Source organism: Vombatus ursinus, unplaced genomic scaffold (assembly GCF_900497805.2).
Source record: "Vombatus ursinus unplaced genomic scaffold, bare-nosed wombat genome assembly UNPS02014825.1, whole genome shotgun sequence".
Classification (NCBI taxonomy): Eukaryota; Metazoa; Chordata; class Mammalia; order Diprotodontia; family Vombatidae; genus Vombatus; species Vombatus ursinus.
In genome coordinates this window covers 10,768,549-10,791,963 of record NW_020954603.1, presented here as the reverse complement: position 1 = coordinate 10,791,963, position 23,415 = coordinate 10,768,549, and positions in this window count along the sequence as shown.

Sequence of the window (23,415 nt, the reverse complement as noted above, 5' to 3'; positions counted from 1 at the left end):
CTCTCTCTCTCTCTCTCTCTCTCTCTCTCTCTCTCTCTCTCTCTCTCACACACACACACACACACACACACACACACACACACACACATTTACAGTGGGATAAAAGAAAAACACATCAATGGAAAAATGGTCTTTCTCGGCAATGCTATGTGCATTTTAAATTTCCTATTTCACGATGCAGCCATCGCTATGAAACTCTGAGGGCGGATTAATGCTTTTCCTGCACTTCAGCGTATCAGAACACGGATTTGCAGACAACAGCTGCAGCAAATTCCCCTGACTGAGAAGAATTACAAGTATTATCACCTAGATCATTAAACCGGGTTCATAGATTGCAGAATGCCTTCAATCAATTCATCTAAGATAACTTGAAGCCAGCTGGACCCCCTCAGCGAGAACTTGACTTAATTGGCCAATAAGTGGCTGGGAAAGGCGCGTGCTATTTGATAAAATTACAGAGTGAGCGAGTGATTACAGCTCGGGGCCGCGCGGAGGGTAGGCTGCGGGTCAGCTCTTTGGGGGAGGGCGAAGTTAATGTCCACTATTAAGGTCCGCTGTGAAAAATGTGGGTTCGGCCTGAGCTCAGATGGGGAGAGGATCCAGGTCAGTCTGGAGCTGACGGAGTAGGTGCGAGACACACATTTATCATCTCTTTGGCCTCATTTCTGCCTTGGTAATAGTCCAACGCTAACAACTCCTGGTACTTTCCTGGTTTCCTGTCTCCCCTTCATTTTATTGGCATAACTAAAATATGATCTCAGCCAAGCAATCCATCTGTGAAGGAAAAACTACTTTTTCCTCAATAATGTCCCAAGAGTCTTTTCTCGAGAAAGGTTAAAACACAAGAATGTGAAGTAGAATACTTGTATGTGTGTGTGTATACACATATATGTATGTGTAGATATATAGTATACACACACTCACACTGTATATAATGTGTGTGTAATATATACACATATGATTTTGTGGATGTGTAAAGTTCTTTGCAAACCTTAAAGAGCTATATAAATGAAAGCTATTATTATTACACACATAAAATATATACCCAATGAGAATGTATGGCCAAATTCTGGTAAAATCTCAAGACACTACATCAGCTACTGTTATTATTTGGTCTACATGTGGTGTGTGAGTATATGTATGTATGTAAGTATATACACATATATACATATGTACACACATACATAGATATGTACAATATTGTATATGCCACCAATAATTCAAGAATCAAGTGGCAATGTGCTGCTACAGTTTTCTCTGTCTTTCTGTGTCTATCTCTGTCTCTCTCTCCCTCTACATATATATTGATATAGATATAGGCATATTTATATCTATATCTATATATCTATATCTATATATAACATATACTTATACACAAATATATGTATCGAATGAGAACATTCATGAAAGCGGTTTGCCTAAATATGCATACACATGTGTGCATATATAATGTCAATGTTGCCACTTGAATTATTGACCACACAAGCACACACATATAAAACCAAGAAATCACAAGTCTGGACCAAATAATAGCTTATAGCACTTTAAGATTTGTAAATAATTTTACATACAGTATCTATATTTTAAACATGCATTTTTATAATGAGCATGTGTACACATACTTTATATATACAAAGTATCTCCAAAGGCTTGATGCAGTTTTAAGTTATAAAAATTTAAAACTGTCCAAGACTTTAGGGATATCCAAGAAAGACAGACAAAGAGACAGAGACAGAGAGAGACAGAGAGAGACAGAGAGACAGAGTTTTTTATATAGTTAGTTATATATAGAAAGAATTATATAGTTATATGTGCACATATGTGTGTGTGTGTGTGTGTGTGTGTGTGTGTATATATATATATATATATATATATATATTTCTGTGCTCCGATAGATTTAAGATCTCATCAATGTCAATACTCCCTCCAGTGATGTAGACTGGGCAGCTAGGTAGTGCAATGGATAGAGTGCTGGACCAAATCTTGCCTTAGGAGACACTCTCTAGCTGTGTGACCCTAGGCAAGTCACTTAACCTCTCTCTGCCTCTGTTTCCTCAAGGAAAAATATAGGGATAATAATGGCACTTATTTCCCAGTGATGTAAGCATAAAGTGAGATCTTTCTTAAGCTTTTCTGCAAACCCTAAAATGCTACATACATATATATAATATATATATAATATATATATATATTCCAATGCTCTAATGGATTTAAGATCTCTTTAGTAGAGGTATTCCCTCTAATTATGCACATTACCATATACCCATATGGTTTTTCCTGGACCTATAATTTCACAAAACCATAAATTACAGAGTGGTTATTTGGAACATATATAATATGATAAATAATAATTCCCTGGCCCACCAAAAACACAAAAATGCTGTGCTTTTTGGAAAGATATAGATTTTATCTTTGCAAATAGGAATAGCTCAAGGAAGGAAGAAATCAAAATCTGAATGATTAATAACACATTAGCCAAAATTATTAGATTAAAAAGAAATATCTTTCTTTAACCTTGAAACAAAAGCCTCTTTGGTTACTGCTTCTAGGGGGCATCTCCAACCCCGTCCCCCCACCACCCTAGCCATTAAACAGGTTAGAGTCAGTTTGTGTGCGTGCTCTCGCACACATACACACACACACACACACACACACACACACTCACAAAGGAAACTTGTGACAGATTCAGTTCCAGATTTCAGGTTAACAGACCTACAGCAGCACATTGTCACTTGAATTATTGGTGTTAGACAATAATGTTGCCTTATTCAAAGGGAAGTCCCAGGGAGAAGGTTTATGTAACTGATGCACCCATTTGCTCTTATCTAGGGAGCCAGAGAGGCTGCAGACCCTGTCCCAAAGCCCTGAGTTTTTATCATATAAAATGTTGTTTATCAGTGATTAGACAAAAATGTTAAGAAGTCCAACAGGTCTAGTGCCTGAGGCCCAGTTTGAATAGCATCCTGAGAAATCAGGTACAGTTTGGAGCATTTCAAGTTCATGGAAGCACCAGTGGACTGAGTGGTAGACTTGGAAAGTCAAATCGTGCCTCAGACACTTACTAAAGGTATGATCCTGAGCAAGTCACTTAACCTCTGTCTGCCTCCATTTCCTCATCTGTAAAATGGAGATAGTAAGAGTTCCTATCACACAATTGTTGTGAGGACCAAATGAAATGATATATGTAACGTGCTTTGCAAAACTTAGATCTCTATACAAATGCTAGATATCATCATCATCATTAATTGGAAAATGCCCACTGCACCGATTTTTAATTTCTTTTAAATCCTTTTCTTTATTTACTTTGCAGGGTATGATCAAAGATTCTGAACTAGGTTTCACTTAAGCCCTCAGTCCACTCCTTCCTTCCCAATGGTGGTAGGTAGGACACTTCCAAGCTCCATACCCTGCTGAGCAGGCACGGCTGCTTAAGCTGCTTGAATGAGCAGAAAGTCACCAACTGCAATCCTTCTAATAAAAATGGAGGACCTCCAGATCCCACCATCTGCCATAGACCACAGCATTTAGATTCCTCTAGCCCTTTCCATCTACCCTCCAGACCCCAGGGCATTGCCCTCTCATCCACCAATGCATACTAAGGACCCTTGGGTCTTGCATCCCTCCCACTGCTGCAGTCTTTATCCATCCCTCTCCATTTGTCCTGCAGCTGAACTTTCTAGTTGAGTGGTGTGTCCCCCAATTAGAGGAGAAGCTCCTAGATGATAAGATCTGTCTTGGTTTTCTATTTGTATCTCACTCTCTTAGCACCATGTTTGGCATATGCTTAGAGCTTTCAAGTGCTTTGCCATTCATTTCTTAATTCATGGTTCATCCCCCCAATAGACTAGAACCTCCTTGAGGACAGAGACTGTCTCACTTTTGTTGTATCATGGCACCCACTACAGTGCCCGACAGGCACTTAGTGCAGGCTGCCCAAAAAATCTTAGGGCAGTTTTAAGCTTTAGGAGCTTGGTTAAGTGACTTGTCCTAGGTCATCCAGCTAGTAAATATCAAAGGTAGCATTTGAACCCAACTCTTCATGATGTCAAGTCCAACATTCTATTCACCTCACCACAATGCCCCTCAAAAGGGAGAGAGTTAAAGAGATTTCCACTCCATAACTCACAGAGCTATTGGAAATTGTAAAGCACTCAAGAAATGATAACTCAAGTTATTCACACAGTGCAACTCAAGGCCCACAGAATTTTCCCCAACTATCTGAGCTCACAAAGAGCTTTACCCCGCACCCTTTGACCACTCCCCATGACATTCAACAGGCTTTATTTTTTACACTTATCATGATTTCACTCACTTCAGCACTTAATTATGAATTTCTTACACTGGAAGGCAACTGCTTCACATCCATAGGTCATCTCCTCAGCTGGAGTAGCAGCCCCTTAAGGGCAGGGAACTGGCTTGGTACAGGGCTATACACACAGCGGAGGCCCTCACTAAATACTTGTGAAATTGGAACTGGCCTATTCTTTGTTTGTCAAACTCATCCTCACTATTTCCATTGCTTTCAGCTGTACCACACTAATGGGCCAGTTGTCTTGACCAATGTCTTGCCACTGGACTCTGATGACTCTGGAGGAGAGAGTGAGGCTGATGATTTTGCAGTGTTCTGCCTCACTTAAATCCAATTCACTTGCAAGTCAAGACATCACCCTCCTGATGTCATTGGCTCTCTTCAAGAATGAAAGATGGGGACAGCTAGATGGTGCAGTAGATAGAGCACCAGCCCTGAAGTCAAGAGGACCTGAGTTCAAATCCAGCCTCAGACCAAATACTTGACACTTACTAGCTGTGTGACCCTGGGCAAGTCACTTAACCCCAATTGCCTAAAAAAACTTTTTTTAATTAAAAAGAAAAGAATGAAGGATGGACAACACCATACTCATGGCCCTTTACCACTCTCTCAAATTCTATCAAAATTTTCATCCTTTAAGATTTAACTCAGGTGCTACCTAATCCAATTCCTTGATCCCCTTGCCAACAGAACTCTCTCCCCAGCCTTAGGCCCTTGCTTTTTTTCTGAAACTCACTAACTTTATGACCCTGACCAAGTGACTTAACCTCTCTGTAAAATGGGCATAACAGTAGTATCTACCTCAACAAGGTTTTTGAGAGAATTAAATGAGATAATATATAGAGAGTATTTAACAAATCTTAAACAACTATGCAAAGGCTAGCTAGTATTATCTTTGCAATGCACTTGTCAAATTTGGCTTTCTATTATAATTAGTTAAGACCTACTTTATCTGGGCTACCAGACTGTCACTTCCTGGCAGTTAGAGACTTTCTCTTATTCACCTTTGTATCCCCCCAGGATCTAGGTTAGTGCCCCCCACATGGTAGATGCTTTATAACATGAGTGCTTATTGAACTGGACCCCTGGAAGTAAAAGCTGGCCAGTTTGAGCAGCAAACAATTCCCCTGACTAGCTCAATTCCTAGCTCTTTCTTTGCTAACCCACAACTAGAGTATGTTTTCAGTCATTTTTTGTGGAGCATAGGAGTGGAGAGGAAACAAGTGAGTTCATCTTTGTAGAGAACTTCTAATGTGAAAATTCCCTCCACCAATTCAGGTTGGCCATTCATCTGCAACTTAAAATCTTAGAGAGTTGCCCAATGGTTCCACAGCCAGGATGGGTCAAAGGAGGGACTTGAACCCAAGTCTTCGTGACATACTGTTTGACCATCTAATCTGTTAAGCCATTCTACTTTTCACATGGAGTCATCAGTCCCATTTTTGCTTGAGTTGAGCCTTTCAGAATTAAACATTTTTGCAGATTGAATGAACAAGATTCCCTTAAGATAAAGAGGCACATTGCCCACTTCAGCACAACTAGACTACCAACTGAAAAAAAATATTGGTTCTGGAGTCAAAGAACCTGGGTTCAGATCCTGCTTCTGATGCTTATTATCTCTATGCTCTCCTCTCCCTGCTCTTCACTTTCCTCCTCTGTTCAATGAGAACTCAGTGGCTTCTGAGACCACTTCCAGTTCCAGATCTAGGAGTCAATGATCCCTCTTCAGCAGACCTGTGTTCTCATCATCAGTGGCACTCCTTCCACCAGCACAGATTGCAATCTCTCCACACCTTCTCCTTTGTGACTCATCCCCATGTCAATTGTCATTTCCTAAAAATTTATCCCAAAAGGGTAGTTCGCAGAGAAATAGCTTTGTCCTCAATCATCACATTGACTTCAGCCTTTGGGAAAAGAAATGCAAAAGGGGGGTGATTCTCAGGAGGGCATTTCCTATGTCGTTGTCCATTGACGTCTTCATACCGCATGCCAGAGGAGGAGGCAAATTGTCTAAGGAGGCTCATCCTAGAGATGACTCTGATCTGTCACATGGACCATAGATTTAGAGTGAGAAAGGACCTCAGTTGTCACCCAGTTCAACTCCGCTTCTTTTCCAGATGTTTGGAAACTGAGGCCCAGAGATGAAAAATGTCATAAGCATGCAGTGCCAGAGCCAAAATGTGAACATAGGCACTCTCATACTCTTTCACCATACCATGCTACCTCTCAGTGGGCAGGACAGCAACTTTCCATGGATCAATCAATGAAATAAAAAACCTCTTTATGAAATCTAGGTCTCAGTCAGGTTCATGGATCAAGACAGGTTGACTTTACATATATCTACCATTGATTTCCTGTCCCCTTCCCTCATCTTCTCCTAATGATCTTATAGAAAATGTGGAGTGTACCATTTTCCCAACTGTCCTGACAGCCACACACTGGTGCTCTGTTAACTCTTCAGAGCGGAAATAGTCATCCAAATGGGATGAGAAAATAGCAGCCCAGTTATTGTGATTTCCTCCCTCCCATTGCTTGTTTTGGAAGCCTTTTAGTAGAAAATTCACAACCCAGAGCTCTGATCAAGCCTCTTTGGAGATAGGTATGCATATGTCTCCTCTCGCCTGTGACCTTGCCAAGGAAGGATCAGATGCTATAGGAGTGAGCATTTCGTGCACTCTCACCAGTGTTTGAAAGCATCCTAGATAATAGGGTTAGAAGCATATTACGCTATCCAGGTACTTATCCCAGCTCACCCTGACCAGCTCTACTCTCTGAGTCATAATTATCTCACTAGGAGAATTGTGCCATTTTCTGCTGGTCTCTATGGGCAGGAATATCCTGTCCTCCAACACACACACCCTCCATTCCCCATATATCCTTTCTGAGCTTCAGCCCATTATTTCTCATTTAATTAGTAGAGCTTGATGTAAATAGCTCTATTCCTTCATTTACATTGTTTCCATTTAAATAATTACACTGTACAATATGAGCATCCCCCCTTAGGCACAGGTTTATAGGCAGAGGGAGAGAATGGGAAACCCCAGGCTTCAGGGTATCCTTGGAGCTTTAATGATACTTTAAAAATATGTAAAGGCGCAACACAAGCCACTACGCTCAAAGCATCCTTCCTGAAAGGAGGATGAAGATCCCACCATCAATGGAAGGCATAAAATAACAGGCTTAAAGTTTAAACCCGAGTCACCCTGTGATCTGTCCTCTCTGGCAATCAGGTCCATATCAGAGAAAATGTTGTCTATATCTCCAGGAAGCCCCAAGCTACTTTTCTGGCCTTTTCCTGACTGCTAATGATGGGTAAGTAGGGCCAGGCACTAGATCCGCTGCCTTAGCATACTACTTGTTACATAGTAGGCTCTTAATAGATGCTTGTGGATGGAAGGATTGATTTAAAAACATACCATTTCCTGTCCAAATCAAAGAGCTCTGCTTCCAGACTGGCATACTTTGGCCTGAAACAAGACCTCTACATGCTAACACCCCAGGACATCCAGGCTTCACAGTGAAACCTCATTTACACAAGAGAACAAGGGAGCGAGATGGACTTTGCATGAGCACAATTTGCATCATCTAATATTTTCGTTAAAGAGCAACAGGACATCTAATTGCCTGGGAGCTAACAGTGTCTTAAAATGGCCCTTTATTTCCAATGCACTGATGGCCCTTTGATCAGTTTTTATAGAGCTCTCCACTATGCCCCTGACATTTTGAACAAGTCCACCCACCTGTGCCTTAGTTTCTCTGGCAGCAGCATACCATCCACCTGACCTGCACCTCCATGCCACTCAAAAGGTCCGAAATCCGGGCCCTGTATATGAAGTGATATAATGCTGAAGAACATTAGTCAAAAGTACAAAAGTCAAAAGTACAAAATGGTACTATTGTGTGAGTTATGAAGACCTTTCAGATTCCTGTTCCTGGACTTTGGCAACAGACATTCCACATTCTCCTGTCCTCCAATTCTTCAGCACAGTCTCCTTTAAGGCTGGAATTGGGTTTTCTTTTCCTTTTTTTCCTCTCTGATTTTCTCCAGCCTCTAATACAGCCTTGAACAAAGTAGGTGCTTAATACATGTTTCTTAAAATACAACCAATGTTCTAAGCACCCACATTGTTCCTTGACTGGGAGAGATTCAAAGTTTGACTCTAAAATTCAGTGGTTCTTAACCTGGGGTCCATGGATTTTTTAAAAATGAATTATTGTATTTCAAAACAATTTGTTTCCTTTGTAATCCTGTGTTTTATTTTATTCATTTAAAAAATGTTATTCTAAGAAGAGTTCATTCACAGGTTACACCAGACTGCCAAAGGAGTCTAGTCTAGAGCGCAAAAAAGAGGTTAAGAACCCCAGTCTCAATCTATGATCTTATGATCTTTGGTAAGACATACTTCCTGCCTTCATGGAACTTACAATCTAGTTGACTTGAATTGAAATTCCACTGACAGAAATGGTGGGAGAGGGGAGAGGCTGTCCACATCAATCAACCAGACAATCAGTAAGTATGACTTTGAGCAAGTCATAAAACTTCTCTAGGCCCTTCTTTTTCATCAATAAAACGAGGGCGTTGGACTAGATGGGCTTCTGAGTTCTCCTCCAGCTAGAGAGCTATGAACCTACAAGGGAGTTAAATGCTTTAGACTTTCTTATTGGGTTGATAGTGTCTGAGGAAGAAAGGAAGGGAGGGAGGAAGGAAGGAAGGAAGGAAGGAAGGAAGGAAGGAAGGAAGGAAGGAAGGGAGGGAGGGAGGAAGGGAGGGACGGAGGAAAGAAGGAAGATAGGGAAGAAGGAAGGAAGGGAGGGAGGAAGGAATGGAGGAAGGAAGGAAGGAAGGAAGGAAGGAAGGAAGGAAGGAAGGAAGGAAGGAAGGAAGGAAGGAAGGAAGGGAAGGAAGGAAGGGAGGGAGGGAGGAAAGAAGGAAGAAAAAGGGGAAGGAAGGAGGAAAAGAGGGAAGGAGAGAAGGAAGGAAGGAAGAGAAGGAAGAAAGAGAAGAGAAGAAGAGAGACACACACAGTCAGATAGATAGATAGACCTTATGCCCTTCCAGTGTTCTGATGGGGCTCTCTGATCCCCCATGAGGCCTTACTGCTGTCATTCCCAGAGTACTTTTGCAATTATACCCCTCTAGGGACAGCTAGGTGGCGCAGTGATAGAGCACTGGGCCTGAAATCAGGAGGACCTGAGTTCAAATGTGGCCTCAGACTAATCACTTCACACTTATTAGCTGTGTGACCCCGGGCAAGTCACTTAACCCCAATTGCCTAAAAAAAAAATTATACCCCTCTCTCATGAACCTGCCTTCCCTCCGTCCCCAATTCCTGCAGACGAACAGAACAGACTCTGTGGTAGAGAAGCCTTACTCTCTCCTAGAATACATTTATCTAAGGCCTTTTCTGTATCCTCCTCCACTCTATAACTGAATTTGCCCCCATACTCAAGAATTTTGAGGCAAGTTATTTCTTCCCCCGTTGGCTTCCCATGTAGATTAAATTCTCTATTGTAAATGGACCTCAACCTTCTCCAGACCTGCATCTCAAACTGCTCTGCCTGCTTTGCAGGTTCCAAGTCCCTTTTCTGCTAAATAAGAAGCAGTCCAGTTTAGGGAAGAGTTTAGAGGCTGAGGGGGGAAGAGGGTGGTCATTAAGGGGAGATGCAATTCAAGGTCCTTCCCCACCAGAGAGAAGAACCTCAAGAATGGAAACATTAGAAGTTTTTTTGTTTTTTAATTTTTAATTCCTTTTTTTAAAATTAGCAATTTATTTTCTCTATCCCACCTTCCAATCATCACTGGGGGGAAAAACCCCCTAAAAACTAAAACCCTTGTAAAAAATATGCATAGAGAATCAAGACCAATGCCCAAGTTGCCGTGTCTAAAAATGCGTGTCTCATTTTGCTCCTCGAGACCATCCCTTCTCTGTCAAGAGATAGCCAGCAAGCATCACAGCGGCTCTGGCATCCTAGTCAGCCCCTACAGTGATCAGAGTTCTTAAGTGTCTCACCATAAAATGCAAATATTTGAAAGGAGGCTCTAGCATAACATCTGAGTAACAGACCAACTCCCCTATCAGTGCAGAATCTGCTACTGAGATATCTGGTATCCATAGAGTTACATTAAAAAAGGAGGACAACCAGAGACCTAAGTCCAACATGTAAGAAAGCATATTTGCACCTTACCCACTGATTGTACTCAAGATGTCTTTTGTTGCAGTCAGACTGCCCCCAAAAGGACTCCAAGGTTAGTGAGACCTTGGAATATCTGCTGCCTCGTGCTAGTTGGAAAGGTTGACAAATTGTTCCAGTCGGTTGGTGTGGACCTTATCTGCCTGTGCTACCACCCTTTTGGCTGTCACACAGTCTGAGACAGTCTCTGATCCATCCTCTCTGGCATTCAGGTCCATGTAAAAGAAAATGTTGTCCACATCTCCAGGGAAAACCCCAAATTACTTTTCTGGCCTTTTCCTGACTGCTAATGATGGAGGAGTAGGGTCAGATGCCCAGACTCATGCCCTGATGGCAAAAGGCCATGGTGGCTTCCAGAAAGAAAGCATCACCCAGCTAGCTTCTTATCAGCTCAGCTCCCTGGGATCTGCCTTTTCTCTTTTAAAAATCTCTCTGTGAAGAAAGGGGGGGTGGGGGAGAGAAAAAAAGAAAACCCAGAAATGGCATAAAAGCATATTACCAGTAAATTGTTTCCACTGTGTTTGTGACTGTCCTTAATTTTTTATGAATATTCTAAAAAAAATTTGCTCAGGCACATTTCCTTGGGCGCTCCAGTTAATTACTTATTCCAAGTGCTTCCACTCCAGTCTTTGCAAGATGTGTTGTGCATTAATTCTGATTATGTACAAAAAACCCACCTGCAAGGAAAAACTCTGCATCCATAATGCTGATAAAAATGAGCAGCTCTCCTGGGGCTGCGCTGAGAAACGGGATACTGGACAGAATTAGAATCTTGCAGGGAAGGCGATTCATAATGTCATTAACATAAAGGCAATTAAGTGAATTTTTAACCTACAACCCTTTATTGTTATTAATGAACATTAGAAAAACACAGGAGATAAAATTGGTAATTATCTCCACACCAAGCTATGCAATCATGTGTTTAAATATAAAAACAAAACAAATGATTATTGTTAGTATTTGCAGTAGCAGAAACCCCAAGGAGCAGCTTCCGTCGCATTTAATCACATGGTACCCCACCAAGAGGGTTAATTAAAAGAGGGCTCTACCTTCCCTGTGCCTGGTTATTCGGCTTAATGTGGAATCAACAAACTTAAATGTAAATTTGCAAAATATTCTGAGCACTGGTTTCTGCCTGCGGGTTACCCACCTTTAACAAAACGCGAAGCCATTGCATTTCCTTCAGGACCCATACTCACAGCCCAGTAATTATGGGCTGATTTTTCTTTTTCTTAATGCAGAGCGCTTTCAGAACAGGTTAGGAGACAGCAGCATGAATTCAGTCTCAGCCTGAACTGACTGTTCTGTAGGAAAAAAAAAAAAATAACTTGGGCATTTGGGGAAGACCCATAGGTTTGAAAAGAAATGGTAAATGAGGTTTCAGCACCAACGCTGGATTTAAAGAGCCTCCAGTTGAGGTTGGTTTTCTTAAAATCCACTAGCACATCCTGTAAGTAAACTTTTGCAGGTTAGGGTTGGGTTGGGTTTTTTGTTGTTTTTTGTTGTTTTTTTGGTTTTGGTTTTTTTTTTTTTTTTGGTAAGCAATGCAATTATAGATGATAATAGTTTCCTGGTTATCACCTTCATCTACATTATACACAGTATTTTTAATATATGGATTTCATCTTATAACATATATTTCTATTTTATATATAATGTATTATAATGATGTGTTTGTGGTATATTATATACAACAGAGGTAATAGGCAGAGTGGAATAGGGGGCTGCTCTAAAAGAAAGGATGATCGTGGTTCAAGTGCATCCTATAACACATGCTGATTGTGTTACCCTGGGCAAGTCACTTAATATTTCAGTAACCAAGGCAACTCTCTGAGTCTACAAGTTGCAGGATAGTTACAGATGGGCTTTAGTAAAGAGTGTTTATTCACCAAGAGTTCCCTACTCCAGGAGACGCACAAGCCCATATTTATACAATAGATATAGTACATCATATATAGTCTGTACTTACATAAGTGATATGCCATAATATCCTGAATATTATATGTAATGAATTAAATGCTATGTTTTGTGCTGTTATATAAATACATAATATTATACATCAAACTCTCCAGGAAACTCCCTTTCCAAATGAAGATCACCAATTTATCTGTGGCTTATAGTTTTCGAACAGAGGCTTCCTAACATTGTTGATAACAGATTGTTCAACAAAAATGTATGCAATAAAAATTTTGAGCATATAATCTCAATATATGTAGATTTACTTATTTAATGTAATTATTAATGGAGGGGCTGGGTGGCAGAACTGTAGATTTGAAGTCAGGAAGACCTGAGTTCAAATCCTGGTTCAGACATTTATTAGCTGTGTGACCCTGGACAAGTCACTTAACCTCACTCAGCCTCAATTTCCTCAAGTGTAAAATCATAATAGCATCTACCTCACAGGGCTGTTGTGAGGATCAAATGAGATCACTTTGGAGTGCTAGATAGATGCTAGCTACTGTTGTTATTCATCAATTGTATATAACTACTATATTTTATAATCTAGATTACAAAACAATTAGAAATTGAAAATTTAAAAGTATGAGGTAAAGATGAAATAATGGTTGGTCCTAGAGTCACTGGAGTTAATTGAATAAGTGAATGACATAGTTAGACCTGAGCTTTAGGAAAAGAATGAATGAGGATAGAGGTTGATTGAGTAAAGAGAAGGAAACAGATATAGAGGTGTTGTGGAGGTAGATACAAGATTTGGTAACTGATTGGCTGTGTGGGGTGAGGGAGATGAGGAGGAGTAGATGAGTAGATGAGTAGATGAGAGTGAGATTGTGAACGCGGCTGACTTGGAAGGATGATGGCAACATCCATGGAAATAAGAAAATTTGGAAGAGGGTTGGGTTTGAAGGAAAATATAATATAATGAGATGGATGAAGATTACAACTTACTCAGTTTCCTTCATCCTGTGTGACTCACTGCCCACCTAAAATGAAAAGGGGGAAGGGAGGGTTCTTACTCATCTGTCAGTGTCCCAGAACACAACGCCCACTCTCTGACAGGCACTCACCACAGTCATGAGGTATTCTGATGAGGGGGAAGGATTTGGTATGCTGGAAGAGGTGAGATTTTCCCAATGGCTCCTGGGCAGCTGCTGCTGTGGGTTATAACTGTCCTGAGGGACCCAGATCTGGCTCAGAAGAGGAGAATTTATATAGGGGATAGCAAGAGTACAGAAATAAAGTATTAGAAGATTAGAGTAGGTACAGTTGGAGACCAATCCCATGATTGCCTATCATGGAGAGGATGGAATGTAACCCTTCTTCCTACCCACTAAGTAATTGACCATACACACTTTGGGGTCAATCCCAGACACACTTGTGGATAGGTCATAGTTCCCACTTTGATGATAAAGTGCGTTTCTAGGGCAGTGGAAGGTTAATTCATTTGCCCAAGTTCACACAACTAGCCTGTGTCAGAGCCAGGACTGACTTAGGTCCTCCTGACTCCAAATCCAGCATTCTATCCCCTATACTGTATTGCCTTTCAAAAAAAATCAATATGAAATAAAATTCCATGCAAGCTCAGGCAGCACTAGTTTCTTGCCAAAGTTCTATGTAATCCTAAGCTGTAAACCACTTACATAGAGCTTCTCCACCAAAATGTATAAAATGTATATTCACAGTAGAGAAGATTCAATTAATTAGTAAGCAAGCACAACTTTCCAGGCTTATCAATCAATTAATCAATGTATATTTATTAAGTACTGACTATGTGTAAGTCAAAGTCAACCCAAGTTGTCAAACATTTATTAAATACTTATTTTGTGCCAGGTATTGTGCTAACTACTGGACATACAAATAGAACAAAAAGAAAAACATTCCCTGCCTTCAAGGAGCTCATATTCTAATAGAAGACAACATATAAAAGGAAGGTGAAAATGGGGAGTGCTGTATTTCTGCTCATGAGGAATGATGGCAGAGTCCGAAACATGAAGGATGGTTGGTCTGGACCTTTGCCCCAAATGGAGGTTCTGAGAAGAATGCATCCATATGAGAAGAGGAGTTTCAGGGAGAGAGAAAGAAGGCGGTGGAGGCATGGTGACAAAGTCTATAGAATGAAGCAAAAGCCCTAGAGATACAGAAACAAAAGTGAAAGTCCCTGCCCTTAAGGAGGTTGCATTCTAACATGAAAGACAACAGATACATATATAAATAGATACAAAATAAATACAAGTTAGCAGGGAATATATTAACATAAATTGAGGGGTCAGGAAAGGCTTCATTACAAGATGGCTTTTGAGAATGCAAGTGCAATGGATTCTCTTCTCCCTTACAGCTGTTGGAATCTGTGGTTTCCTTCAAAACTCAGAGGGAAGAAGGAAGTGCAGTTGTGCATGGGATGCTAGATGGTCAGCTCTTTGTTTCTTCGCATCTTGACTGCTCTGAACTTGTGTCAACGTAAGGGACAAAACTACTGACACAGGTCTTCTGTAGCTCAAAAGGAGTTTTATAAGTTATTTCTTCATAATAATAGCTGATCTGTTAGTAAATATAACTCGTACAGACACTGCAAACGAGCAGAGATTTGGTTCAGAATTGGATAGGAGTTTGTCTTTGGTAAATTGCAAAGCTCCTTTGATGACCCCAAACATCTCCCTGAAAGGCTCATCCTTTGAATACCAATATTCTTCCAGCAATCTGGCATGACTTCAAGACATGGAACCCTACATCTCTGGAGAATTGGAATTTAAACCAAAAAGACAATGGAGGTGTGCACAGTAGGCATAAGCAGGATGCAACACATTACAAGCATGAAAATAAGGAGAATGAATGAACAAACACCTATAATGTGCCTCTTCTGTGCAAAGTACCATACTAGGCACTGGGGATATAGATACGAAAGCCCCATGGTCCTCACCTTCAAAGAGCTTACATTTTAATGGAGAGAGATAACACATATGGGGGAGGCATTACTCCAAGGAACTACATATGTACACATATGGGAATAGGAAAGGATAATAAGAAATATACATATATATAAATATTGCTCTCTTTATATGTACAGACACATATACATATACATATACTACATACTCAGGGGTATGGTAGAGAAAATCTGGAGAGTCAAGATGGTAACCTGGAGAGGAATTAAGACAGCTTAGATGTGCTCAAAGAGTGTATGTATACATATATATGTGCATATATATGTGTGTGTGTGTGTGTATACATACTGATACACACATATACATATATATGGAGAAAGAGTTGATGATGATGATGACGATCTTTGTTCTAATACATTATGTACTATCTATACACAGATTCATGGACGCCTCCCACAACAAAAATGAGTCTTTTCCTTTCTATAATCAATTTTAATTTTGTGAAGTTATATGATGCTTATCTTGTTCATGGTCTTCCTATATTTTTCTTGAAGAAAATATTCATAATATAAAGTTGTAAGGCTTCTATGTAATCTACAAGTCTTGGATTTTTTTTTCCTTCCTCCTTCCTGACCCATGCTTTTAAATATATTTCTCATTATCCTTTCCTATTCCCATCTTGGCATTAAATTCACTGAGTATCAAAGTATACATTGAATTAGTTTAATTTGAAGGATCTAATCAACTTCTTTGTATAATACCTTAAATTTGTTGTCCTCTGAACCTAGGGTTGGTGCAAAACCAAATTATTTTCATAAAGGTCTTTTTGCTAATACTTATCATGAATACTTCTATACAAAATGACCAAATATCCTATGAAATAGTGTTTTGTTGCCTCTGGGTGAATGAAAACCAATTCCACCACCTCCTTTCTTTGCTTTTTGGAGCAGTATCTGTGAGCCATCCTTCTATTTAGCTGCAATTTCCATCTTTCTTCTGGTTTCATCTACAGCAAGAATGTGAAGGTTGATATCATTCAGCAACTCTGATAATATGTGTATTCATTGGTCATTGTTCTGTGAATTTCCATGGCCACATAATTTACCATTAAATGGCCAGTCTACTGGTAATGAGTTTCTCCAAAATTAGCTAGACGGATACTTGAATAACAGACACAGTCTCTTGCCAGGACCATACTTGACGCCCTTCCATCATGATATAATGTATCAGAGCTTTTGCTCCACTGATATTCCCTTTAAGATCCCAGGAACACCTCTCTGTCACAATGAAGTCTTGTAAGGACTTAACAGAGCAATGATCAATATTCCTCTCCAGGCTATCATCTTGATTCTCTAGATTTTCTCTACCATACCCCTGCATGTGTATGCTCCCTTCTCTTCTTCCTCCTTCTTTCCCTCACCTCTTTTCAATTTCCTTTTTATATGTCTTCTCCCATTAGAATAATAGCTCCCTGAGGGCAGGTACTGTCTTCCTTTCCACTTATTTCTATTTTTAGCTCTTAGCACAATGCCTGGCACATAGTAAGCACTTAATAAATGCTTGTTGACTTGACTATAATGTTAGATACCACATACGGTGGCTCTTTGCCCTTGAGGGTGAAACATTGGTTATAAAAATTGTTGTTTTTTTTCCCCCGTTGGTTGCCTTCCTTTAAATTTCATCCTCAAATGCCCCTAGGATGACTGTGCCTCAACTGTCTTCTCTTGCCACATGCCATACTGAGCTGTACCTTTAAACTTTTATCCTCTGCTGTTTTTCTCTGCTTTATGTGGCAACTTTGCTCATAATCATCTTCTTCCTTCATAAGATTTTATGAATGAGTTTATATTCTAAACTGATACTGCTTTTGGCTTCCATCTCTCTCCACTTAGCCTGTAAGTCAAGTGTTTGCTGACTAAGGTGCTTTTAGTCTCCTTGTTATGGCAAATGATTTACATTGATTAAAATTCTGTTTAAAATTGTAATTGGTGTCAGGTCATTTCTGCTGTCCATTACCCATTTTTCATTATCAGTTGCTTGTTTAAATCATTCAGCATTGAGTTGTTTCAATTGCATTCCATATACTTTGCTCATTACTATTCTTTTTTTAGCTTCTTTAAATAATTCTGATTAGCTTTTATTAATTTTGATTTCTTATTGTCTTGGGGCTAAATTCTATCCTTAAACACGTTTGCCTGCCTTCTTTTGTCAAGTGATATGGGTACATGTCAGTATGGCAAGAGGAGACAGCTGAAGATGTTTAAGAATAGAATTTAGCCCAAAGGCAGGACATTCCACTTTTTAAAATGCTTTAATAAGCATGTAGTTATGAAAATCTTTCAGCCAGATTCACTTGCTAGTTAACTCCATGCAGAAAAGAAACAGTGAATCTAGCACCCTTTTAAGGTAATTGTCTCCCCAAATAACTGTCTAGAGGAATCACAGCAGGTCCTTCCACAGAGACACCAAGCCAGAAAGGCCTAAGGAGACAGAGATCCATAGCAGACATTATTGGGACTTCCAGAGCACATCTGGAATAACAGAGTCATCACATTTGAGAGCTGGGAGGTACTGCAGTGACGTCAAGTCCAATCTGTTCCTGGACAAGAATCCTCTCTATAAGCTATATGATAAGTGATCATCCACTGTCACAGTGTCTTGGCTTCAAGACTTCCAGTAAAAGGGACCTAAGCCCATTCCACTTCTTGATCCTAAATCTTCTCCTCCACAGCCAGGAACCTTTGGTTCAATGCTTCTCTCTAGGACCAATCAAGAACAGTCTAGTCCTTCCTCCACATGACAACCCTTCAAATGAGATAAAAAGAGACAGTATATGCAAAATGCTTTGAGAACCTTCAAGCATTGTATAATGTAAACTATTATTATCTCATTCTTCTTATCTTGCTTGGTAGAGTTCAAATAGCAACATCTCTGAAACAGGTTACCACCTTACTATTATTATTTTATGTTTAATATTATGCAGACTATGGTACCAGCAATTTAATTCCGTGCTTTTGTCATTGAATAAAAGTACTGAGATGTAAGCTTACCTTGCACAGGCTTTCTGAAAGAATTATTGGAACAACACATTAGCAAGCAGGATGATGGGGGTGATATGTACTTCATCTTATTCCCACGTGCTTTTGACTTCTTCTACTGAGTCTTTATATTTAAAAAGATTTTCATTCCACATAACCTGAAGATTATAAGTATTTGATATAGTGACATCTATTAAGTTGTTCTGAAGTTTTTAAATATCAGTGTTATATCTGGATAATGGGTAACACTTTTGAGCATGATAATGCTCTGTTTTCCATACATTTTATTTGCTGAATTCTTGGTGTCCAAGTTTGTAGAATACCAAGTTTTTCATCTGGTACTGTACAAAAAATAATGAAATTGCAGTGCATAATCCTGGTCTCTAACTTGTATCTTGCTAAGTACTATTTGGTAGGTGCTAAAATTTTTGCAACCTACAATTCTACATTTCACAATTTCTGTGTAGATTGTGTTTCTTTGCATAATCTGTTTCTATATTTCCTTGAATAATCCACACTAGTCTGTAAGTCTTGACTATTTTCTCTAATTTCTGTTGGCAATTGTCTGGTCTTGAATCACAATCATCTCCATTTTTGTAAACAAATATGCACGATTCAGTCTTGTTGCTTTTTGCATCTACATATTTGCGTAGATGTTACCCTTGGAGGGCTTTTTGATTCCAGTCTTGGAAATTAGCCATTTCATAAGTTTCATTAGGAAGCCACTTTGGGTCACACTGTCAGCCTTTACTATTGCTCTATAATATAATATCTGTTCCAGAATTATTTCTATAAGTTTTTAACTTGTTTGTCCTGTGCTATGAGAATACTTATCAATCTTCTTCCACCTTTTTGATGATGAAACATCATCTTCCAGTAGCTGCCTTGTGGTGATGGGCCCTGTGGTTCATTAACATTATATGAGATACTTTTAAAATCTCTTGTCATCCATTGTATTATTCCAAAGTGTATGTTAAGACTGGGATTATGTGAATGTTAATTGCCACAAACATATTCTTCCCATTTGGGCTTCATAATGACACATGCACAAGCTTTCTCCTTGATAGATTTATGTTCAGTGTCTTAACCTTGCCAGGAGAAGCTAACAATATCTGAGAAGAATTGTCTTTGTCCCATCATAAAACTCAACCTCCATATTCAGATTCCAAACATCCACTCTATTTTTGTAAGCATTAAAAAATTTATACTGATTGAATTTCAATGGTGTCTTGTTATAATTAGAGAAAATGTCCATGAGCTATAAAGGATATTTAATTTGTTTTGTTTTGTTTTGCTTCCAGTGGAGTCATATAACTTGACCATTCAGGCTGGATGTCAGGAAAAACTTCTGAGCTGTCCAAAGATGAAATGAGTTACTTCAAGAAGTGGCAGGAAGATCTTCTCATTGAAGATCTTCAAGCAGTGACTAGATGACCATTTTTTTTTTTTTGGTATGTTATGGTGTTGATTCCTTTCAGGGATGAATTGGATTAAGTAGCCCTGAGGTCAAATTCTGTAATGCTATGATATACCAGTTTGGCTGAAATATAGAAGGCATGAGGAGAGTGATGGAAAACAAAACTGGAAAGATGGTTAGGAGCCAGGTTGTGAATAGTTTTAAAAAGAAATAAATCTTCAGGCCACTGTTTCAGCCTAAGATTTCTTTATATCCTAATTCTGCTAAACAGCATATCACAGGAGCATAGATTTAGAATAAAAAAGAACTTAACAGTCACTTGATTCAACATATTTTACAGATGAAAAAGTGAGGCCCAAGAGCTATATCCAAGGTCACACAAGGAATAAATCTCAGAACTGAGATTCAAACTCAGGACCTCAGACTCCAAATATAGCACTCATTTAGCTGTAGCACATAAACCATCAACTCTCAACTTTGTATCACCCAAAAGTTTGGTAAATACATTATCGAGGCCTTCACATAAGACAGATTTTTGAAATGTTGAAGAGAATAAGGCCAAGGATAGAGCCCTGGGGTGCTTCAATATTAACCTCCCTCAAAGTCGACATCAACCAAGCTTCTTTTGCTCCCCAGCAAACTACACAACCATAGAGTCCAAACCAGTAGTATCACTCATCTAGAGACAAGATCCACTAATCTGTACACAAGGACCTCTGCAGGCTGCATATTTACTGAGTTTTAAAATGTAATGGTGTTAATGTTGTTGTGATTGTGTCATTTTTCAGTAGGGTCTGACTCTTTGTGATCCCATTTGGGGTTTTCTTGGCAAAGATTTGGCAAAACTTAGTAAAGACTTCACCACCTAGCTATAATGTTATCTATGTTTTATTGTATTTTTATTTATTTTGTTAGATATTTCCCAACTATCTTTTAATCTGGCTAGGACTATATTCCAGAGTGTTATAGGCCTCATATTTGACACTTCTGGTCAACACAATACTTGCCTACAAGTATATTGTGAGACACTTGGTCAACTGTCTTCCAGGACCTCACATATAATAGAGTACTTAATAAATGCTTATTGACTGCCTGCCTGGCTGAAATCCACAGCATTTTTTTGCTTTAAAAAGACCTAGTGACCTTGTCAGAAAAATGAAATAAGCTACCTTGGTATGGAATTTCATAGTACTGTAAATGTCAGTTATTATGATCATCGTTTGAATGTTAGCTTATATTCTACCATGGTTGTTATTAGACTAAAACATCTTTGAAGGCAGGGACTGTTTCACCTTTATCTTTGTATCCCACGTGCCTAGTGAAGTGCCTGGAACATAGTACGTGCTTAATAAATGCTCTTTTAATCATTGATTAGATGTTATTATTTTTGATAAATCCATGCCATCTCTTAGTGACCAACTTCTCCCTTTCTAGTGTTTATAAACCATCCCCTCTATAATCCTAGAATTTGACTTGGAATCTACACAAAGCTCCTGTCCTAGAGTTCAAAGTATCTACTTTCTGATCTTTTTGGAAATTACTATAATACCTGGGTGACCTTGGACAAGTCACTGAATGTTTTGGGGCCTCAGTTTGCTAATCTCTAAAACAGTGAAGATGAACAACATCAATAAGGGCCCTTTCAGGTCAAAATGTCTATATCCCAATGCTTCTAATTCAATTTTCAATGAAGGAGCTATATACAATTTAATTAAACAGTAATGATACTAGTAACAGTAATAATAGTAATAGCAATAATATTAGTTGTAGAAATAGAAATAGTGGTAGTAACAGCAGCAACAGTAATAGCAGTAGTAATCACAATCATAGCAGTAAAAGCAATAGTAGTAATAATAGCAGTAATAGTAATAATGTTAGTTGTAGAAATAACAGTAGTAATAGTAATATTAATAGCTGTGCTAGTAGTAATAGTAATAATAGTTATTGTAGAAATAGTAGTCGTAACAGTAATAATAATAGTAACAACAGTAGTAGTAATAGTAATAATAGTAGTCATAGAAATAGTAATACTAATAGTAGTAGTAATAGTAATAGCAGTAGTAATAGTAGTAGTTGTAAAAATAGCAGTAGTAATAGTTGTACCAGTACTAGCAGGAGCAATAGTAATAAAATCCCTATCCAAGGGTTTTTCTCCCATTTTGCAGTGGATAAAATTCTAGACTTAGAATCAAGACCTGAGTTTAAATCTAGCCTTAGATATTTACTAGGGGTGTGACACTAAGCAAGTCACTTAACCTCTATTTGTTTCAGTTTCCTTATCTATAAAATAAGGTCAATAATAGTACCTACCTTAGAGGGTTGTTGTGAGGATTGAAATTTGTGAAGTGCTCTGTAAGCATTAGAGTACTATATAAATGTTAACTGTTATTATTGTTATTGTTATTATTATTTTATTGTTCAAGTACCTGGGAACCCTGTGGCCCACATTAGGAAGCAGTTAGGGTGAACCTGAAGCTATATCCAAGGGAGAACCTAAGGTTACAAATGGATATTAAGAAGGGTGAGCAATAAATAAGTATTGCTGATAGGTAATTAGATTATCATGCTAGGGAAGCACTTAGTCTCAAGAATCTAGAGTCAAGACTAAGAAACTCAAGCTGAGGGCATAAGGAGAGCAGAATCAAGTGACCAGGGCAGGAATGAAATGAGGATTCTACTTAATCAAAAAAGTTAGTATCGGGGCTTTTGTGTAGCGGGAACCAAGATGGTGGAGTAAGCGGTAAATCACCATAACTCACGTATATTTACCTTCAAACAACCATAAAATAGTGTCCCTAAATAAATCCTGGAACAACAAAACTAGCAAAAAGATGGGGTGAAACAATCTTTTAGCCCAAGAAACTTGGAAGATAGGCAGGAAATATCTGTCTCACTTGGGGAAAAGGGGAGCACAGTCCAAGACAAGAAGTATCTCAGTAAGCCAGCAGCAAGCCCCACCTCAGCGAACCAATGGGAGATCCTGAGCACCAGTGCAGTGTGGCAGACAAATGCCAAGACCAGGACCCCCACACACATACACACACACATGCCTCAGCATAGCCAGGGAACAGGCAAACATGAGCTCCAAGAACTGCCGTGTACTTCAGCACAGCCCCGGGCAAAGAGGCAATCTCCAGCAACCAGACCTCCACATGCTTCAGTGTAGCCTTGGGAAAATGCAGAAATACCCCACCTGCTTCAGCACACACCAAACACCAGGACTAGGACCCCAGCTCACCACCAGGTAAGCTGCCAGACCCCCTACAGCCTCTAGAAACACTAGCCACCCCACCCCACCCCCTCAGCACAGTACCAAATATGAGTCCCCTGGGGGTCTCAGGGCAACATTCATGCGACACCAGGTAAACAGCCAGGGCCTACAACCCCTGGCACAAGAAGCCTGAGCCATTGCCCCTTCCATCCCGGGAGCAGAGCTCGCATTTTTTTAAAAAAGGAAAAAGGCCAAAGAAGATGAGCAAAAAACAACAGAAAAAGAATATGACCATAGAAGTTGTTGTGGTGACAGGGAAAATCAAGGCACAAACTCAGAAGAGGACAACACAAAACACCCATGGGCAAAGCACCAAATAAAAATGAGAAGTGGTCTCAAGCCTAGAAAGA